Below are 6610 nucleotides of genomic sequence, written 5' to 3'. Positions count from 1 at the left end.
GCACATGAACGTAAATGTGCAGGTCTCAAAAGTCACAAAATAATTTAAAAAAACAAATAAAATCAACTAAAGTAGTGAAGCGTCCCGGCCGAGTCCAGCATCGGCACTGCGCATGCACCAGCTCACAATGCCCAGGGAATGATTGACGGCAGCTCTGGACCAAACGGAAGAGGGGGGCGTGCCTGGAGGACCAAATGGTGCAGCAGGTCTTCCAACCAATCGGAGAGAATGAGGGGCGGGGCTGTACCCCGTCTCCCACGCGAGCTGGAGCATGCGCAGTACCGATGCCAACTCAGGATTCAGGCGGTCGGGTGGAAATCGTCAGCCGATCAAATTCGGTTGGGTGAGTCATCAGGGAGGGATGGGGCCGGCGGGTGAGTCGGACGGCTTCATAAACGCTCCGTGTGTAGCCCAAGCCCCGACGACGAAGCTCGGAAACAGCAGCTGAACCGACGAAACCTGCTCGGGCTTTTCTCCGAGCTGGGCCCGGGTGGCCGGACGAATCGGGACCGACCGAGGGCCCCGGCGTTGCTCCGCCTCTCATTCACTCTGATTGGCTGGAGAATTAGCCGCTCTTGTTCGGTCATCCCGCCCTCTCTTCCTATTGGTCCGTACCCGCTGTCAATCAGACCCCGGGCATTGTGAGCTGGAGCAAATCCTTCACCATCCTTGTCAGCTCCCTGGTTTGCAGCTGCGGAGCTTCTCCCTCCCTCCCGGGAACAGGCCCAGGTTAACGGGCACCATCCTGCTTCACACACTGGAGGGTGGTTCACATCACAGGATGGGGGACAAGAAAGTAGAGCTTACACTTTGCACTCAAATCAATGAGGACTCTGATCTCTGACAAGGAAGGAAACCCTGGCAGGTGGGCGGGGAGGATTCACAAACACCCGCTGGAGGCCCCAAACCCCCAATAAGAGCCATTGATTTTATTGTCAGTCTGCAGACAGGAGCTGGAGAACTGAACCCAGGCAGAGGAGAGGGAGGGAGAAAACTGGGAGTGGAGGAAAGAAATGGTGCAGGTGGTGAGATGGATTTGGATTTCAGCCCAGGGAGAGTGTGTGGGATGGGGATTTACAGCTTTGGGGGAACACGAGAGAAAAAAATGTTCCAGAGAAATTAGAATTGTCTGTTCAGAATTTCTATCCTGGACTGACAGTGATGGCTTTTGTAAACTCCTTTTACAGGAGGTTAGAATTGGAGAATTTGCACACAACAAACTGAACCCAACAGAAAGGTTTGTCTGCGAATTCTATCCTGCATTGACAGTGATGACTTTTGTAACATGAGAGATTATAGCTCTAAGGAAAGATTAAATGGAGTGGGGCCTTTTTTCTATCGACAACAACAAATTAAGCAGTGACCTGCTATAAATTTTTTTAATGATCAGTAGTTTGGAAAGGGGCAATGTGAGAGAGTGACCATCAATAAACAAGTCATAAATACAAGATAGTTACAAATAAATCCAAGGGGACAATACGGACAAAATTATTTATCACAGGCTCAGGATGTGCAACTCATTACCATGGAACGGAGTTGAGGAAAGTGCTGAGATGTTTTCAAAACGAAACAGGACAAGCACATGAGAGAAAATTGAATCAAAAATCATCTGAAAGGCTGAGATTTAATAGGTGTGACAGTCGGAGATGTGTGCCGAGTATTGACAGCAGCAGAATCTGTGACAGAATGGCCTGTTTGTGTCTTATATATTCACAGTATTTCAATGTAATCTCCTTTTACAGAATATTTTCAGATGCAAACATCATGTCGCGATCTGACAGAGTCACTTGATTCATCAGGACCGGCCTTTCAACGTGGAAGGAGAAATGTTTGTTTTGTCTTTCGGAAAAAATTTCAAAAATCACGGGTGATTGGAAAAGCACCGAGACACAGACATCTAAGTAATTGTCCGCAGTTAGCTGGAACTGAGTTTTAACCAATCACAAAGCATTAAATTTAATTGCAGCATTTACATCAGGGAGACACCGTTCTCAGGCTTCAACTGATGATCCAAGCTGGAGAGACATAAGGACACTCGCACCAAAGGAATCAAGAAGCAGCAACAGGACACATTCAGCCCCGTGAGCCTGTTCCACCATTTAATAACATTACGGCTGATCTGATAGTGACCTCAAATCAGCATCCCACCTACACCTGATAACTTGTCGATAACCATGAAGAAACCGTGGAAATGTGGGGACTGTGGGATGGGATGCTACTACCCGTCTCAATTGGAAACTCATCGACGTATTCACACTGGGGAAAGGCCATTCACCTGCTCCGTGTGTGGGAAGGGATTCACTCGGTCATCACACCTCCTGAAACACCAACTTGTTCATACTGATCAGAGACCTTTTAAATGTGCTGACTGTGAGAAGAGCTTTAAAAGCAGATATGATTTCCTGACACATCAACGCACTCACACTGGGGAAAGGCCGTTCACCTGCTCCGTGTGTGGGAAGGGATTCACTTTGTCATCGGAACTCCTGAGACACCAACTTGTTCATACTGATGAGAGACCTTTTAAATGTGCTGACTGTGAAAAGAGCTTTAAAAGCAGAAAGGATTTACTGTTACATCAACGCACTCACACCGGGGAGAGGCCATTCACCTGTTTGGAATGTGGGAAGGGATTTCATGATTTGTCAAACCTCCGGGCTCACCATCGGGTCCACTCTGACCAGAGACCGTTTAAATGTGCTGACTGTGAAAAGAGCTTTAAACGCAGAATGGATTTACTGACGCACCAACGCACTCACACTGGGGAGAGGCCATTCACCTGTTCCGTGTGTGGGAAGGGATTCACTCAATCATCAGTCCTCCTGAGTCATCAACTTGTTCATACTGATCAGAGACCTTTTAAATGTGCTGACTGTGAGAAGAGCTTTAAAAGTAAAACTTATTTGCTGATACACCAACGCACTCACACGAGAGAGAGGTCATTCATCTGCTCCCTGTGTGGGAAGGGATTCACTAGGTCATCCACCCTGCAGAGGCACCAACTTGTACATACTCATCAGAGACGTTTTAAATGTGCTGACTGTGAGAAGAGCTTTAAAAGTAAAAGGAATTTACTGATACACCAACGCACTCATACTGGTGAGAGGCCATTCACCTGCTCCGTGTGTGGGATGGGATTCACTCAGTCATCAGTCCTCCTGAGACACCAACTTGTTCATACTGATCAGAAACCTTTTAAATGTGCTGACTGTGAGAAGAGCTTTAAAAGTAAACAGAATCTGCTGAAACACCAACGAGTTCACACTGAAACAGAATCATAGAATTTACAGTGCAGAAGGAGGACATTTGGCCCATCGAGTGCCCCGGCCCTTGCAAAGAGCACCTTGCTTAAGCCCATATCTCCAACACAACCCACCTCACCTTTTTGGACACTAATGGCAATTTAACATGGTCAATCCATCTGACCTGCACATCTTTGGCCTGTGGGGGGAAACTGGAGCACCCGGAGTAAACCCACACAGGCACTGGGACAACGCGCAGACTCCACACAGACAGTGACCCAAGCCGGGAATCAAACCTGGGATCCTGGAGCTGTGAAGCAACAGTGCTAGCCACTGTGCTACTGTGTCATCCAAACGTGGGAGCGGTACTTGGGAGAGGTTTTTCAATCGCTCCGTGCGTGGGAGGAGATTCACTCAGTCGAACAATCTGAACAGACATCAGCAAGTTCACAGTCAACAGCAGGGTTTAGATTCAGCTGATGTTGCTGCTGTTAATCACATCCAGGACTGAATGATGCCTGGACGTCTGTTTCCAGTGGGGCTCCACAGTTTTCCGGTATATATCAATGATTCAGACTGAAATGTATGCACCAGGATTATACAGAGGTTGCTGATGTGTTTTAGACAATGAGGGAGAAAGCCATGGACTGGGTCAGGTGGACAGAAAACTGGTCAATGGAAATTTAGATAATGAGAGGTTAGGAACACATTTCAGTTAACTCCCGATAAAAATAAGGTCACTTCAGGATAACTGATTGGTGGGGAAGCGACAAATAATCCTTTTTAAAAAAAAATAAATTCAGAGTACCCAATTCTGATTATTTTTTTCCCAATTAAGGGGCAATTTAGCCTGGCCAATCCACCTGACCTGCACATCTTTGGGTTGTGGGGGTGAAACCCATGCAGACACGTGGAGAATGTGGAAACTCCACACGGACAGTGACCCAGGACCGGGATTCAAACCCGGGTCCTCAGTGCTGTAGTCCCAGTGCTAACCACTGCTCCACGTGCTGCCCTAGCTACAAATAATTCAAATAACTTTATTGAACAGTTTTCAAATGGAAAGGCACTTGACCACATTAAATCTAAGGATCTGCAATAGATGTTTGATCCAGGAAGTCATATTTAGGGCAAGATTATAAACAAAGGGCATTCATTTAAAGTGATGAGAAAAAGAAGCAATGCTGAGCAAGGCTAGGAGAGTGGGTAAAGAAGTGGCAGCTGGGATACAATGTGGAAAAGTGTGAGGTTATGCACTTTCAAAGGAGGCATAGACTATTTTTGAAATGGGGAAATGCTGAGGAAATCGCAAGCACAAAGGGTGGCCTTGTTCAAGATTCTCTTCAGGTTAATGTGTAGGTTCAGTCCGCAGTTAGGAAGGCAAATGCAATGTCTTCATATCGAGAGGGCTAGAATACAAGACCAAGGATGTAATTCTGAGGCTGTATAAAGCTCTGATCAGATCCCATTTGGAGTATTTTGAGCAGTTTTGGGCTCCGTATCTAAGGAAGGATGTGTTGGCTTTGGAAAGGGTTAAGAGGAGGTTTACAAGAATGATCCCTGGAATGAAGAGCTTGTCGTATGAGAAACGGTTGAGGAATCTGGGTCGGTACTCGTTGGAGTTTAGAAGGATATGGGTGGATCTTATTAAGACTTGCAGGATACTGCGAGGCCTGGGTAGAGTGGACATGGAGAAGATGTTTCCACCTGTCGGAAAAACTAGAAGCAGAGGACACAATCTCAGACTAAAGGGTGATCCTTTCAAACAAAGTAAAAGTCTTACACCACCAGGTTAAAGTCCAACAGGTTTGTTTCGACTCACTAGCTTTAGGGGCACACTTCCTTCCTCAGGTGATGAGGAGGAATTAAAAAAGATGACGAATTTCTTCAGCCAGAGGGTGGTGAATCTGTGGAAGTCTTTGCCACAGAATGCCGTGGAGGCCAAATCACTGAGTGTCTTTAAGATAGAGATAGATAGGTTCTTGATTAATAAGGGGATCAGGGGTTATGGGGAGAAGGCAGGAGAATGGAGATGAGAAAAATATCAGCCATGATTGAATGGCGCAGCAGATTCGATGGGTCGAGTGGCCTAATTCTGCTCCTATGTCTTATGATGTGAAGAAAAACATTCTGTTCTGCATGTGGGATCATGAATGCACTGCTCGAAAATGTGGTGGAGGCAGATTCAATTGATGCCTTGAAAAGAGAATTGGACAACTATCTATTACTGTCAGATCAGCCATGACCTTATTAAATGGTGGAGCAGACTGGGCTGAATAGCCAACTCCAGCTCCTTGCTCATCTGTTTGTATCTTTTGAGGAGAAAAATATCTGCAGAGTTCAGGGCAAATGACAGGGGATTGTGACTGTTGCAGAAAGTTGCCACAGATACAATTTGTTGAGTGCCTTTGTTTTGTGCTGTCACCTTTCTATGCCACTGTGTTATGAGGGAAATGCAGTGCACCAATGCAAGAGAGGCAGATTGCTCCCTCGATATGGTTGGATTAGATTTGTTTATTGTCATGTGCACGAGGTACAGTGGGAAGTATTATTCTGAGAGCAGCACAAACAGATCATTGTGTACATGAAAAGAAAGAAACTAAAAAGAAAATACATAATAGGGCAACACAGGTACACAATGTAAATATAAAACAAAGGCATTGGATGAAGCATACAGGAGTGGAGTATTAATCAGGTCAGTCCATAAGAGGGTTGTTTAAGAGTCTGGTAATAGGGAAAGAAGCTGTTTTGAATCTGATCGTCCGTGTTCTCAGACTTTGTATCTCTGCCCGATGGAAGTATTGGAAGAGTGCGTAAGATGGTGGGAGGGGTCTATGATTATTTCTGCCTCGCTTTCCCCAGGCAGCGGGAGGTGTGGACAGAAGAGTAAATGGATGGGAGGTAGGTTTGTTGTGATGGGAACTGGGCTGTGTTCACTACTCTCCTCAAGTTTCTTGCAGTCTTGGGCTGAGCAGTTGCCATACCAGGCTGTGATGCAGCCAGATAGGATGCTTCTATGGTGCATCTGGAAAGTTGGTAAGAGTCAGTGTGGACATGCCAAGTTTCCTTAGTTTCCTGAGGAAGTATAGGCACTGTTGTGCTTTCTTGGTGGTAGCGGCGATGTGCGTGGACCAGGACAGATTTTTGGTGATGGAACCCTGTGGTCCAGTGCAGGGAGAGCTGGTTGTTGGGCAATGTGAGCTGAACATACATGGCTGGATAAGACTAAGGCAGATGTCAAGACCTTGGAGCGAAAACAGGTCTGGAGGGAGTGGGTCAAAAAACCTGGGAGTTTGCATTTTGCATGAATTGTGAGTGTACCCAGTCACATTATGAAACAGATGAAACAAACGCTATCACTGGTTTGA

At 46.2% G+C, this 6610-nt stretch overlaps 1 long non-coding RNA gene across 1 annotated transcript; it reads left to right on the top strand.

Moving 5' to 3' along the window:
* Nucleotides 1–239: 239 nt before the first annotated feature.
* LOC119959766 lies at nucleotides 240–2014 on the top strand. The gene is made up of 2 exons (XR_005459273.1): nucleotides 240–343; nucleotides 1743–2014. It is a non-coding gene; the product is annotated as an uncharacterized LOC119959766 (long non-coding RNA).
* Nucleotides 2015–6610: the final 4596 nt, after the last annotated feature.

Source organism: Scyliorhinus canicula, unplaced genomic scaffold (genome assembly GCF_902713615.1).
Source record: "Scyliorhinus canicula unplaced genomic scaffold, sScyCan1.1, whole genome shotgun sequence".
Lineage (NCBI taxonomy): Eukaryota > Metazoa > Chordata > Chondrichthyes > Carcharhiniformes > Scyliorhinidae > Scyliorhinus > Scyliorhinus canicula.
This window is presented reverse-complemented; position numbering and strand designations above follow the sequence as displayed.